General features: G+C 42.3%; 1 protein-coding gene across 3 annotated transcripts in view; it reads left to right on the forward strand.

The window, feature by feature from the left end:
• The first annotated feature begins 12,529 nt into the window (after positions 1-12,529).
• The window catches only part of slc12a8 (solute carrier family 12 member 8), a 112,668-nt gene continuing 110,552 nt past the window's right edge, over positions 12,530-14,645 (forward strand). The window contains exon 1 of one of the 3 annotated variants that reach the window (XM_028807997.2): positions 12,530-12,827. The gene's annotated coding sequence lies outside the window, so the exon portion shown is untranslated. The remainder of the gene's footprint in view (positions 12,828-14,645) is intronic. The other 2 variants (XM_028807995.2, XM_028807996.2) reach the window with 2 other exon arrangements.

The following is a 14,645-nucleotide window of genomic DNA, read 5'->3' on the forward strand; positions in this document are numbered from 1 at the left end:
TGTATAATGTATATATCTATATGTATGTGTGTGAGTGTATATGTGTATTGAGACAACATTCAATGCAGAAAATAGCCCTGAACAGGGCACTTAGTCCATTGTGGGGGCCCACTGTGCCACTATGCCAGCCCATATGTTCAGTGCCTTTAGAAAGTATTCAGACCCCATTCACTTTTTTCATATTTTGTTATGTTGCATCCTTGTGCTAAAATCATTTAAATTTATTTTTTCCCCCTCATCAGCCAGCGATTCCAGCCTGGGGTCTTCACACACATGGATTTTCTTGCTGCGTCCGTGGACAGCTATTTTCAGGTCTCTCCAGAGATGTTCAACGGGGTTCAAGTACAGGCTGTGGGCAGGCTACTCAAGGACATTTCCAGTGTTGTCTCTAAACCCACAGTTGTGTTGTCCTGTTGGAAGGTGGATCTTTAGCTCAGTCTGAGGTCTGAAACGCTCAGGAGTAGGTTTTCATTAAGGATATCTCTGTGCTTTGCTCAGTTCAGCTTTCCCTCAGCCATGACTAGTCTCGCAGTCCCTGCTTCACCACTTCGATGATATTGCACAAGTGATGAGCGGTACCTGGTTTCCTCAAGATATGATGCTAATCTTGGCTTCATCAAACCAGAGAATCTTGTTTCTAACAGTCTGAGAGTCCTTTGGGTGCTTATTTTTTGCAAACTCCTAGTCGGGCTCCATGCACCTTTTACTGAGGGGAGGCTTTTGTATGGCCAGTTTATCAAAAAGCCCAGATAATTGGAGTGTTCCGGAAGGACAGCCATCGTTCCAAGTTTCTGCTCTCTCCATGTAAGATTTCTAGAGCTTAGCCAGAGTGACCATCAAGTTCCTGATCCCCTTCTCTTACCAAGGTTCTTCTCCCACGATTGCTCAGTTTGGCCAGTGACCAAATCTCTGGAAAGTGTCATGGTTGTTCCAAACGTCTTCTGTTTATGAAATATGGGGGCCACTGTGCTCTTAGGAACTTTAAATTCTGCAGAAATTGTTTGCAGCCTTTCCCAGATATGTGCCTTGACACAATCCTGTCTCTGAGCTCTACAGGCAATTCTTTCAACCTCATGGTTTGGTTTTTGCTTGCTAGTGAGACCTTCTATTAGACAAGTGTGTGCCTTTCATAATCGGTCCAAGCAATTGAATTGACCACAGGTAGACTCCAAACAAGGTGAAGGAACATCTCAATGATGATCAAGAGAACTGTCAACAGAAGGGGTCTGAATACGTGTGTCAAGGTGAAGTTTCATTTTTAATATATTTGCAACTATTTCTAAAATCCTGTTTTGTCATTCTGGATTATGAAATATTGGTTGATGAGGGGGAAACAATAAATGATTTTAGCTCAAGGGTGCAGTGTAACAAAATGTGGAAAAAGTGAAGGGGTTTGAATTCTTTCTGAATGAATGCACTTTATTTTTTTACATCTATATGCACATACAGCACTGTAATAAAGGATGAAAATGCTTAAATATTTAATATTCTTCAACCATTGTAATCTAATTTGGTGTTACAAGGTAGGAAACTTGTTTAAAAGTACACACACACACATTATAATGATGGGTTCAGATATGGCCAGGCCCAGTAAGAAGTTATAGGTAACAAGGCAGCTGTTCCAGTGTAGTGCTGAGGGGTCACCCGTTGTACTTGGGTCCTAATCCAGGTGGTTTGGCATGTGGTGGGTGCGATAATGCACATGCTCCAAATCTAAAGCCAGCCCATACAGAATAAAGGAATGTACAACATTTGAGGGTCTCCTAAAGGCTGTGTCACATTACATGTCATCCTCAATTACATAATCTTAGTAAGTTTGTGACTGTCACTGCCCCCCCAAACCAACCTACCCCACCCCCCCATTTGAAGACCAGTCATGTAGTCTTGACATACGCAGCAATTGATTCACTGTGACTAGTGGGCGACTCGCTCCGACAGAATCAAATAAGGGCAGACTCTGTGTGCATTAGAGCTGTCAACCCCTGAATGTACAATGCATGGAGTCATGTGAGAAAGAAAGTACACCTCTTTCAATTCTAAGGTTTTACATAACATGGCATAAAAAAGTGATCAGATCCTAAAATTAGGTAGATACAATGTCAGATAAACAACACCATGATATATTACACCACATACTGTTACTAAAAAACAGCCACAATGCAGAAGCAGTGCATGAAAAATGAAGTTCACCTTTACAGCATCCATAGGAATTATGAAGATATTGTAAGTAGCAGCCAGGTGCCACTAATCAAGTGCACTTGATTCATTGATCATTAGCAAGTGTGACCACCTCGATAAAAGCAGACGTTTTGACACTTTGCTAGTCGGGAGCAGCGTTCAGGTCTGTGTTAACACAACACCAAGGTGGAAAGACATCCATGGTGATCTCAGAGAAGCAATTGTCACTGCCCGTCAGTTTGGGAAGGGTTATAAGTCCATTTCCAAACAGTTTAAAGTCCATCATTCTACAGTTAGAAATATTACTCACAAATGGAAAACATTCAAGATGGCTGCCAGTCTTCCTAGGACTGGACGTCCCAGCAAATTCAGCCCCAAGGTCAGACCGTGCAATGCTTAGAGAAATTGCAAAACACCAAGCACTTCATCTCTGACTCTACTAGGCCTCCGCATGTGAAATGTTAAAAGTTCATGGCAGTACAATTAGAAAAAGATTCAACAAGGATGGCTCGTTTGGAAAGGTTGCCAGAGGAAAGCTTCTTCTCTCTTTAAAAAGAACATGGCAGCATAGCTTAGGTTTGCAAAGTTGCATCTGAACAAACCATAAGACGTCTGGAACAATGTCCTTTGGACAGACGAGACCAAAGTGGAAATGCTTGGTGAAAACCAAACACCTCAGACCAACTGTCGAGCACGGTGGTGGAGGGCTGATGATTTGGGATTGTTTTGCAGCCACATGACTTGCGCTCCTTGCAGTCATTGAGTTGACCAACTCCGCTGTATACCAAAATATTCTGGAGTCAAATGTGGGGCCGGCCATCTACTCCAACAGCTAAAACTTGGCTGACATTGGGTAATGCAACAGGATGATGATCCCAAGCACAGCAGCAAATCTACAAAAGAATACCCGATAAAGAAAAGAATCACCGTGTTTTAATGGCCCGGACAAAGTCCCAGACCTCAACTCTTACCAAATCACTAAAATCAAACAAAAAAACAATAAAATAAATCCAATAAAACCAGAGGTTAAAATGCAGTCACTGGTTCCTCCCAATCTCTGCCCACCTCCATCTTCGTCTCCCCGCCTCGTCCATCACTCGCGCTGCCGGCGGAGACTCAGCAGCCACGAACTTCATCCACCCGACCTCCATCTTGGCTGCCTCCAAACCACTCAGCCAGACCGTCCAAGGTCGGCTCTCCTCCCGTCTTCCTTCACGTACCCACAGTCATACCTCGGATCCTTAGGGAGGTCCTCTTCGATGCTCTTCCCACTCCACACCATTATTCAGTGAGGCAAACCAGCCCCTGTAGCGTCACAACGTATCCTCCTTCGCGGGTCCTCGGCTCGTACTGTCTTTCCTCCCTCTTGGTGGTCAGATCGTCCGCCAGAGACTACACTTATGTCATCTTTCTTCCTCTGTTCTCTTTCTTTCCCCCTGTGCCCGCCCATAATTATACAATTCTGTAAGCGCAGCATCTTAATCACGCACCGCAGGAAGCCGATGAAACAACTGAGAACAACTGCACCCTCACGTGTAGGTGCGACTCGCCCCAATTACCTCATTAACTCCCCGCGATCGTGGCCACCGAGACGGACACCGCTATCTAGATTATTTAAAACTGGCCATTGTTTTGAAGCTGTGAACCCCTTACACCACAAAACGCCCACTGCATCACTCAACACTCAAATTATAACTCGCGCTTACAAGATCAGTGGTACTCGTACGTGAACTATCAGCAGTAATGTAACTCCATATGACTGACGTACCTCCCGATGTTCACTTCAGCACTGCGGGTCACTGCCCGATCTGTGCGTGCACACGTGCCAACACCGCTCTTTAAGGTGGAAGGATCGATCCCTCGCCTTTCTTTTTTGTCATCTCAGTTGATGCCAAGTGACTTGCGCCCTCGAATGTGTTTTTCTTTGCCCCTCCCATTTTCTTTAAATGGGGTGGCCATCTGGTACCCCAAACCTTTTTTTTTTTTTTTTTTTTGCTTTTTCCATTTCATCTTTTTCCGAGCACAATGTCTACGAGTTATTTATCTTTTTTTTTTTTTTGTCATCCTTCTTTTCAGCTTGCAGCCATAAGTGCTATGCCCCACCGGTCTGCTGTCACATCCTTCTTTCCATGGATGCCACTATGGCTTGTTAACTTGAATGATGGGATAGGAAAGCCGAGACACAGGGAGTCCTGAGCCGAGAACTCTGCTGCTCATTCAGCAGCGTCAACCAGTGCATGTTGGCCAAAATTCGAATTAGTATAAGATGGAGAGAGTAATAAAATGTATACAGTGGATTCAGATTGCATTTTATGGTTTTGGTTAGGGTTAGTGAAAATAGAACTGTGAGGCGGTTGTCCCACTTGCCACCCCCTAACGCCGCTCTTGCTTCAGAGGACTCTCTGTAGTCCTCCGTGATCAAATTGTGGTGAGGCACAACTCCGGGCAAAGGGATCATACTGTTTCTAAAGGTGCGAGTGGTCCGAGTTGACCACCAGAATTTTTTCTTAGAGTTGGCCGTCCGGCCAGACAGTGTAACCTAGCAACATTTGTACATGTGGCCCCACCTACAGGTGACCCCGCTCCATAAAGTGTCCGTCCTCGAGGGATACTCAGAGTTGAGCTGTTGGATTCTGTGTTGTGAAGTGGAACCCGCTTACCCAGTTGAAGTGCCGTGGTGAATCGGTGCCCGATGCCAATGCAAGAGAGCAGCTCTGAGTACCAGGGGTGGATCTGCTTCAGGAAACTCTAATCCCCCCAGGGATCCCCAGAAGCAACTTTTGTCCACATTTTGGGTGTCTACTGTATGAGAAGTTTTTAAAAAATAATAATATTATGTAAGCAAATACTGAAAACTATAAGATTGTTAAAGTATCATGTAGGCTGGCCACAATTGAAAAAAGTTCCAATTAAGGATGTTTCATTCTAAATATCTATACTAATAAAAGGCAAAGCCCTCACTGACTCACTCATCACTAATTCTCCAACTTCCCGTGTAGGTAGAAGGCTGAAATTTGGCAGGCTAATTCCTTACAGCTTTACTTACAAAAGTTAAGCAGGTTTCATTTCGAAATTCTACACGTAATGGTCATAACGGTCGACAACGTCCGCCATGTTAAACTTTCTTATTTATGACCCCATCTTCACGAAATTTGGTAGGCAGCTTCCCTGCACTAACCGAAACCGATGTACAGTACGTACTTATTTCAGTGGTATGACGCCACTGTCAGCCGCCATATTGAACTTTCCAACGGTCTTTGTTACTTATGGGCCCATCTTCAAGAAATTTGATACGCAGGTTCCCAACACTAACTGAATCCTACTTACGTACATACAGTATATACGTCCATAGCCTGCAGCTCGGTCGCCGTGTGAGGCGCCGTTGGGTCCCCCATCCCCACGCCTCCCAAGTAGTTGGCTGCCTGCCTATATAAGGCTGTCCGTCGCTCCGGTCTCTTCATTCCCTTCCTTGCATCGCCACGGTATTCACGTCGCCCTGCTGATAACTGCAGCCTTTTTATTTAATCCATGGCTTCTCCGCTGTTTTATTGTTCGTTTATTACGATTATAGTTATTGTGTAGTTATTTTAGACTTAGTTTACATTGTTCAGGTACCCATTTTCTTTATCGTTCCAACCGTACCCCCATTAACATGTCTATCGAGGTGATCACCATCGATCAAAGAACTGTCACTTACCGAGTGGTTTCCATGCCCGGAGATGGCGACTGCCTTTTCCATTCTCTGTGTTACATATTGCACGGCCATATCAGGCTCACTTTTGATATCCGGAGGAACATTGTGTCTTATGTATTGAATGACTGGGACAGGTTCAAGGTGTGGACTGATGACGGTACAGGAGATACAGTGCATCCGGAAAGTTTTCACAGCGTATCACTTTTTCCACATTTTGTTATGTTACAGCCTTATTCCAAAATGGATTAAATTCATTTTGTTCCTCAGAATTCTACACACAACACCCCATAATGACAACGTGAAAAAAATTTACTTGAGATTTTTGCAAATTTTTTAAAAATAAAAAAATTGAGAAATCCCATGTACATAAGTATTCACAGCCTTTGCCATGAAGCTCAAAATTGAGCTCAGGTGCATCCTGTTTCCCCTGATCATCCTTGAGATGTTTCTGCAGCTTCATTGGAGTCCAGCTGTGGTAAATTCAGTTGATTGGACCTGATTTGGAAAGACACACACCTGTCTATAGAAGGTCCCACAGTTGACAGTTCATGTCAGAGCACAAACCAAGCATGAAGTCAAAGGAATTGTCTGTAGACCTCTGAGACAGAATTGTCTCGAGGCACAAATCTGGGGAAGGTTACAGAAAAATTTCTGCTGCTTTGAAGGCCCCAATGAGCACAGTGGCCTCCATCAGCCGTAAGTGAAAGAAGTTCAAAACCACCAGGACTCTTCCTAGAGCTGGCCGGCCATCTGAACTGAGCGATCGGGGGAGAAGGGCCTTAGTCAGGGAGGTGACCAAGAACCCGATGGTAACTCTGTCAGAGCTCCAGAGGTCCTATGTGGAGAGAGGAGAACCTTCCAGAAGGACAACCATCTCTGCAGCAATCCACCAATCAGGCCTGTATGGTAGAGTGGCCAGACGGAAGCCACTCCTTAGTAAAAGGCACATGGCAGCCCGCCTGGAGTTTGCCAAAAGGCACCTGAAGGACTCTCAGACCATGAGAAAGAAAATTCTCTGGTCTGATGAGACAAAGATTGAACTCTTTGGTGTGAATGCCAGGCATCACGTTTGGAGAAAACCAGGCTCCGCTCATCACCAGGCCAATACCATCCCTACAGTGAAACATGGTGGTGGCAGCATCATGCTGTGGAGATGTTTTTCAGCGGCAGGAACTGGGAGACTAGTCAGGATAAAGGGAAAGATGACTGCGGCAATGTACAGAGACATCCTGGATGAAGACCTGCTCCAGAGCGCTCTTGACCTCAGACTGGGGCGACGGTTCATCTTTCAGCAGGACAACGACCCTAAGCACACAGCCAAGATATCAAAGGAGTGGCTTCAGGACAACTCTGTGAATGTCCTTGAGTGGCCCAGCCAGAGCCCAGACTTGAATCTGATTGAACATCTCTGGAGAGATCTTAAAATGGCTGTGCACCGACGCTTCCCATCCAACCTGATGGAGCTTGAGAGGTGCTGCAAAGAGGAATGGGCGAAACTGGCCAAGGATAGGTGTGCCAAGCTTGTGGCATCATATTCAACAAGACTTGAGGCTGGAATTGCTGCTAAAGGTGCATTGACAAAGTATTGAGCAAAGGCTGTGAATACTTATGGACATGGGATTTCTCAGTTTTTTTTTTTTAATAAATTTGCAAAAATCTCAAGTAAACTTTTTTCACGTTGTCATTATGGGGTGTTGTGTGTAGAATTCTGAGCAAAAAAATGAATTTAATCCATTTTGGAATAAGGCTGTAACATAACAAAATGTAGAAAAAGTGATGCGCTGTGAATACTTTCCGGATGCACTGTAATTATACTACACAGGAGCACTAGAAGATTGAAATGCTTAAGCCCTTCACCTGTGGTTCTGCATGTGAGTTGATGGCTGCCGCTGAATTGTTCGGTTGTCGCTTTCAAGTGTACCGAAATGGCCAAATATTTCATACCTTTGGACAACCGCCAATGCCTCTTAAACATTTTAGATTCACAGGTGACGATTTCAGTAGTGGACACTTTGATGTTTATGAATGTTTCAACTCTCAAAAGCTGGATGCGAAGTTCTCAATGAAACCCATTTCAGTTCAAACGCCTCCAATTTCCACTAAGGCTCTGCTTCGCAATGACAATTAATAAGTCTCAGGGACAAACCCTACAAAAGGTTGGCATTGATTTGAGGCAAGATTGCTTTTCACATAGCCAACTGTACGTTGCATGCTCAAGAGTAAGCTCAGCGCACAGCTTGGTCATATTACAACCGGAGGGCCGAACTGACAACATGGTATACAAAGAGATCCTTAACAAATAATTATTGGTATATTTTCCCTCAGTTTAAAAAAGGTTTACTTTTCTTCTTAATAAAAAATTTAAAGCAGTACTTCACCGCTGCGAAGCGCGGGTATTTTGCTAGTATTTTAGTATAATTTTTTTTTTAAATCATTTGAAACATTATAGGACAATGATAAAGAGTTGGGGTGCGCCAATATAATCGAATGCAGCAAAAAATAACAAAAAAAACCCCCACAATTATTGCAGAGTCGTCTCACCAGACGTGAGTTCAAACAGAGCTGCCAAAGATGGCGGTGTTTCCCGCTTTCAGTCCTCCCTGCAGGAAGAGGCGGGTCCAGGTGGACGGACAGCGGAAGTGACATCAGAGGTGTTCTAGCTGTCAATCATCCGATCTGCACAGGGAGGATGAAAGAAAGATGTGAAGACACAGCGCCATCCTCTGGTGTGACGGTGGAATTGCAGTCCCCTATGTGAACACGCGGGACGACATTTATGTCAGAAATGAAAGTTCTTATCGTTATTTACTTTAGGCTTAATTGAAAAAAATGGAAGCATATTTTATTGCTTGCGGTCATTGTTCTCGACATTTTAGTAACTTTTTATTTACACGAATAAACTTAAACCTTAAAATATACTATTAAATAAAATGATCATTTTACATATACATAAGTAAAATACAGTCAAAATTAGAAGGTAATAAAAATATCTTCTTTGGTAGATACAAACAATAGATGACGTGTTGGATCGAGAAAGGGGAACCCTGCTAGCATTGTGACTGCCTTTTCAACGTGACAGCACTCGCGATGGCAATCTGGACAATAAAGTGTTCATAAGGATACAATATTTGATTTACATCTACTCAAAAATATGTTTTATGTTTAGAAAAGTAAGAAATAAAGGTGAAATTAAAAAATTTGTGGGTTATCTGCTGTGGGGTTAAGCTGCAGTGAGGCTAAGCTTAAAAAAATATTGTAACAGTCGCAAGGCAGGCACCTTCCTCTTGAGGGCGCCATTTCAATACAGGACTCACTCATGCACAGCAGACTTGGAGTGTATTAACATTTACACACACTAAGCCGGGATAAGGCGAGTAACCAGGTTCAAGTAGAAAACTGGATGGCATTGTGCAACTGCACTTCTGGGACCTCATTTATAAAACTTTGCGTGAATTTGAGTTGAAAAATATGCACTCGCCCAAGGGCCGATCTACTATACAACTAATGAAGCTTAAGCTTCAGGGCCTCTAATCCCAGAGAGTCCCAAGAACTGACTTTAGTTCACATTGCTCTGGGCTAAAGGGACCATTAATCCCTTCAGGGCCACCCTGCGGCACCCATGGAACCAAATAGGGCTGCTCCGTGGGACTACAGTTCCCAAAATGCCCTGTGGGTATTCATAGAGGTACTGTAACCCCAGGGATGCTGCCATCTAGTGTTTTGGGGGAGTAAATAACCTGAGTACGTTGTCTTTCCCTGTCCTTCTATTGCACTGGCCTCCCAGCCGGGTAAGGATCCTTGTTCAATTCTGGCCAGGATGCCAGTCCCTTTATGCCATCCCCTACAATGCGCAAATATGCTTCTGGGGCCTCATTTATAAAACTTTGTATGGATCCGAGCATAAAATTATGCGCTCGCCCAAATGACAATCTACTATGCAACTAATTAAGCTTAAGCTTCAAGGTTCCTAATCTCAAAGGGGCACCAGAAGTGACTTTAGCGCACATTGCTCTGAGTTAAAGGGACCATTAATCCTTTCATAAGTACCCATGTAACCAAACAGGGATGTTCCATGACACTACAATTCCCAAAATGCCCTGTGGGTATTCGTAGAGGTACCGTTACCCAGGGATGCTGCCACCTAGTGTTTTGGAGGAGTAAATTACCCAAGTAAGTTGTCTTTTTCTTCTTCTCTTTCTTCATCCTGTAAAGCACTTTGAACTACATCTTTTGTTTGAAAATGTGCAACAGAAATAAATGTTGTTGTTGTTGTTGTCTTGCTCCGTGCTTCCATTATACGGGCCTCCCAGCCGGGCAAGAATCCTTGTTCAATCCTGAACACGATGCCAGTCCCTGCATGCTGCCCATTACAATGCGAAAGTTCACCCCAGGAGCCTCATTTATAAAACTTTGCGTGGATTCGAACATGAAAATGTGTGCTCCTCCAATGGGGCGGATCTAATATGAAACGAAAGGTGACCGGAAAGAAGCGCACAAGAAATATCCGTACAGAAAAAAGCGCACAGGAAATAAGTACACGGGAAAAACCGCTTGTGGATAAATGCGGACATGGAAAAATGTGCATATGGCAAAGGCGTATATGCAAAGAAGAAAAAAATGTTATATTATACATCGCAATAAACGAAATTATATAATTGTTCACTAAATGTATTTATAAGCTTGTATGTTTTAATTTGTGCTAATTGGGGAAGTGGGCTGTTGGATGGTCCATAAAATAAAATAGTCATTAATCCTTTTATTACTGTCATTGTTGTGCCTAAATTACCATTTCTAGGAAATTATTATTCTTTACAATAGTTTTCAAAATTTATATTATACCTTCTTATTCCACAGGTAGGCAAATTAGGGTTTCATAGTTTTGATTACGGCAAGTAAGTAAAGGTCGTCCTATAGATAGATAGATAGATATTAATTTTAGCGTAGTTGGCAGGATTAGATAGATAGATAGATAGATAGATAGATAGATAGATAGATAGATAGATAGATAGATAGATAGATAGATAGATATTAATTTTAGTGTAGTTGGCAGGATTAGATAGATAGATAGATAGATAGATAGATAGATAGATAGATAGATAGATAGATAGATAGATAGATAGATAGATAGGGCACTATATGATAGATAGATAGATAGATAGATAGATAGATAGATAGATAGATAGATTTTAATTTTAGTGTAGTAGGCAAGATAGATAGATAGATAGATAGATAGATAGATAGATAGATAGATAGATAGATAGATAGATAGATAGGGCACTATATCATAGATAGATAGATAGATAGATAGATAGATAGATAGGGCACTATATGATAGATAGATAGATAGATAGATAGATAGATAGATAGATAGATAGATATTAATTTTAGCGTAGTTGGCAGGATTAGATAGATAGATAGATAGATAGATAGATAGATAGATAGATAGATATTAATTTTAGTGTAGTTGGCAGGATTAGATAGATAGATAGATAGATAGATAGATAGATAGATAGATAGATAGATATTAATTTTAGTGTAGTTGGCAGGATTAGATAGATAGATAGATAGATAGATAGATAGATAGATAGATAGATAGATAGATAGATAGATAATTTGAAAGGCACTATATAATAGATAGATAGATAGATAGATAGATAGATAGATAGATAGATAGATAGATAGATACTTTATTAATCACAAGGGGAAATTCACAAATAGGCCACACAGTTAGAGTTTTCTTTAATCTTCCCTAACTTTCGAGCAAGGCAAGTCGACATTTTTTTTGAATAAGCGAGATGGAGTTTTCGACCAGTCAGAAAGGCAAGCATTTTCTCGGTTACAAGGGATTTGAATATCTGCGTTTTCGTACAACAAATGGAATAGACGCTTGGAGGTGCCGTGAGAATCAATCAACAAAGTGCCATTCCTTAATGAAAACGAAGAACGGAGACATTGTACAAGAGCAAACAAGTCATTGTTTTATTGTAATAAAAAATGTCTAGCAGTATAAGTGGAGTATATTTTATATTTGTAATAGTTATATGTCGCCGCCGTGTGATTTTTTCCGCGTGCTCACTTTACCGTTTGCTTATTGTTCCACGTGCTGTTTTTTCCGTGTGCGGTTATTTGACTGTGCGCTTTTTTCTGTGCGCTTCTTTCCGGGATTCGAAACGAATTAAGCTTAAGCTTTAGATGGGCCCCAGAAGCGATTTTAGTCCATATTGCTTAAAAATTTTGGATGTCTACTTCATGGGAAGGGGTTTTAAAATAATACTAATAATAGTGTAATTAAGTACAGCAATTTTAATCAAATTCTGACATGTAATGTTTAAATGTTGTAAAAATCTGTAGTGATCTGTCGTGGAACAACCCCATTGAAGAAGATAACAGTGGTTATGCTAGCACTTATTGCTGGATGCAAAGGGGCCCCCATAACAGTTCAAGCTTCTGGGCCCTAAATGACTGGGTGCCAATCCATCCCCAAGCCACATGCACTTCTACGACCACAGAGTTGGCTGTCAATAATGATGTGGGCGTCAAGGTGCTAAAGCGGAACAAAGTGAAACATTGGATGTCAACAATCCCTTGAAATGAATACATGCCAGCTTGCTGCTTTCCAACTGTCCAGTAGTTAGAAAAAGGATGTTTGCCAAGAGGGCGGTAGTAGAGAGGCGTCTCCCGGATTTTTTTTATACCTTAATGATGCGTTAATCCTGGTCCCTTTTGGCTAAACTGGAAGTTTTTTTTTTTTCTTACTTGCTAGTACGCGTGCGCGCGCAGGTAGGCGGAGAGAGGTGGATTCCGACAGGTGAGACGCACTGAGGTTTGCGAAATTGTGACACGCCGGCGATCAGTCAGCTGAGCTGCGTTCCGTGAACGGCGTGTGTCCGCCCGTGGAGTGGAAGTCCGCTCCTCATCTGCGCACCTCCTCGGACACCTGTTGTTGTTTAAAGCGGTAAGTTAAATCGGGCGTTTTTTTTATTATTTATTTTTCTTGTGCAGTTTGATTAGTCACTTTTACGATTTCCTCCCCCAGGCTGCGGGTGTATTAAGGGAGCGGCACGTGGAGCTGCTGGTTTGACAAGAGTAAGAGCGGGCGACCCCTGCGACTGACCATCGAGACGTAGCTATAGGCGCAGTTTAAAAGAGAGGGGGGCAGGCGCTGTGTTACTAAAATAAATCTCCGATAAAAGGGGTTTTCCTCTCTAAATTTTGTATGTTACTTTCCAGTGGCACAGCTAGTTAAGTATGTTCGTCATCAATCCACAGCTCGCCGATCCTTAAAACGGAGAAACATTTTTTAAATTTACTTGGCTGACGCCTTTACTCAAGGCGACTTGCAACATTTGGGATTCAATTGGTTACTTTTATTGCGTTTTTTTTTCCAGTGGAAGTGCAGGCGGGTGAAATGACTTGCTCAGGGTCACACACATGGTGTCAGTAGCAGGATTCGAACCCTCAACCTCCGGGCTAGTCTGGCCCGGCTAGACATCCAAAGCCTAAACCACTACGGCACAGCGTCAGCTTACATAAATTACAGACTAATTTACTGTTTCAAATGTACCTTGAGAAGGATCGCTTCAACTTGTAGATTTTGTATTTGGTATTTTACTCATTTTAGATGCCAAACACCCGTTCCTAGCGACAAAACGATTCTTTCAAGTAGCTATTGAAATGACCGCAAAGTGGCGCGCGCCACATCGAATTGAAAATCCTTGTTGCTGGAATCCACATTGTGATCCTGCCGTGTCCAGCACATCCTCGGTCGGCCGACTTTCTACGGCCTTGAGCACCGAATTTAAACTCCGGCAGGCAAACACACCAGTACAAGGTTGGCACCCCTCCCCACCAGCTCGTCCTGCCCAGCCGGGTGCAAATAACCTCAAATCAGGCGCGCTCGCGAGTCTCCAGGTGGAGTGAGCTGCGCGTACACCGCGGCGTGGAAGGTGCGCTGCCGTTCTGCGCCCCAGTGCTCTTTGCGTATATCCTCGTGGTTTTCCTGGCTTAAACACCATGAAATGACACAAAACAAACTGGAAGTCCAAACACGAGTGAAGCTGAACCTTCATTTTTCCCCCCCTAATTCTACCCAACTGTTAAGTGTACTGAAGGTCCTTAACAGTCTAAAGTCTTTCTTCATTCCAGACGTCTATCACTTATATAGTGCCTTTAATGCCATTCGCCTCTCTCGTTCTCGGACACTTGTATAGTGCCCTTCATTCCCTTTGTGTAGAAACATGATAGAAAAGATCTGTCATATAGTGCCTTTCATTTCGTTTACCTATCCATGTGTATATTCCTTTCATGTTCTCTATTTCTTATGTAATGCCTTTCATATTCTCTCTATCAAATATATTGCTTTACATACCATCTGTTATATAGTGCCTTTCTCATCTATATCTATCATATAGTGCCTTACATATATCTCTGCCTCTTGAATAATGGCCTTCATATTGTTCATATTTCTTATGTTTAACTTTTTTATCTATCTATCTTATATATATATATATTTATTGCCTTTCATATCTTGTGCCCATCTATCTGTTTCTTTATATGGCACATTTTATATCATCTATCTCTTGTATAGTCTCTTTATTTCACCTATCTTCCTCTTATACTGTATAGTGAAATTCTTGTCTTCTGTCTCATATATATATATAATATAATACCTTTCATGGCATCTATCGATCCAATTATTATTTTATATAGTGCCTTTCCTATCTATCTATCTATCTATCTATCTATCTATCTATCTATCTATCTAATCCTGCCG

This window comes from Erpetoichthys calabaricus, chromosome 8, assembly GCF_900747795.2.
Source record: "Erpetoichthys calabaricus chromosome 8, fErpCal1.3, whole genome shotgun sequence".
NCBI lineage: Eukaryota > Metazoa > Chordata > Cladistia > Polypteriformes > Polypteridae > Erpetoichthys > Erpetoichthys calabaricus.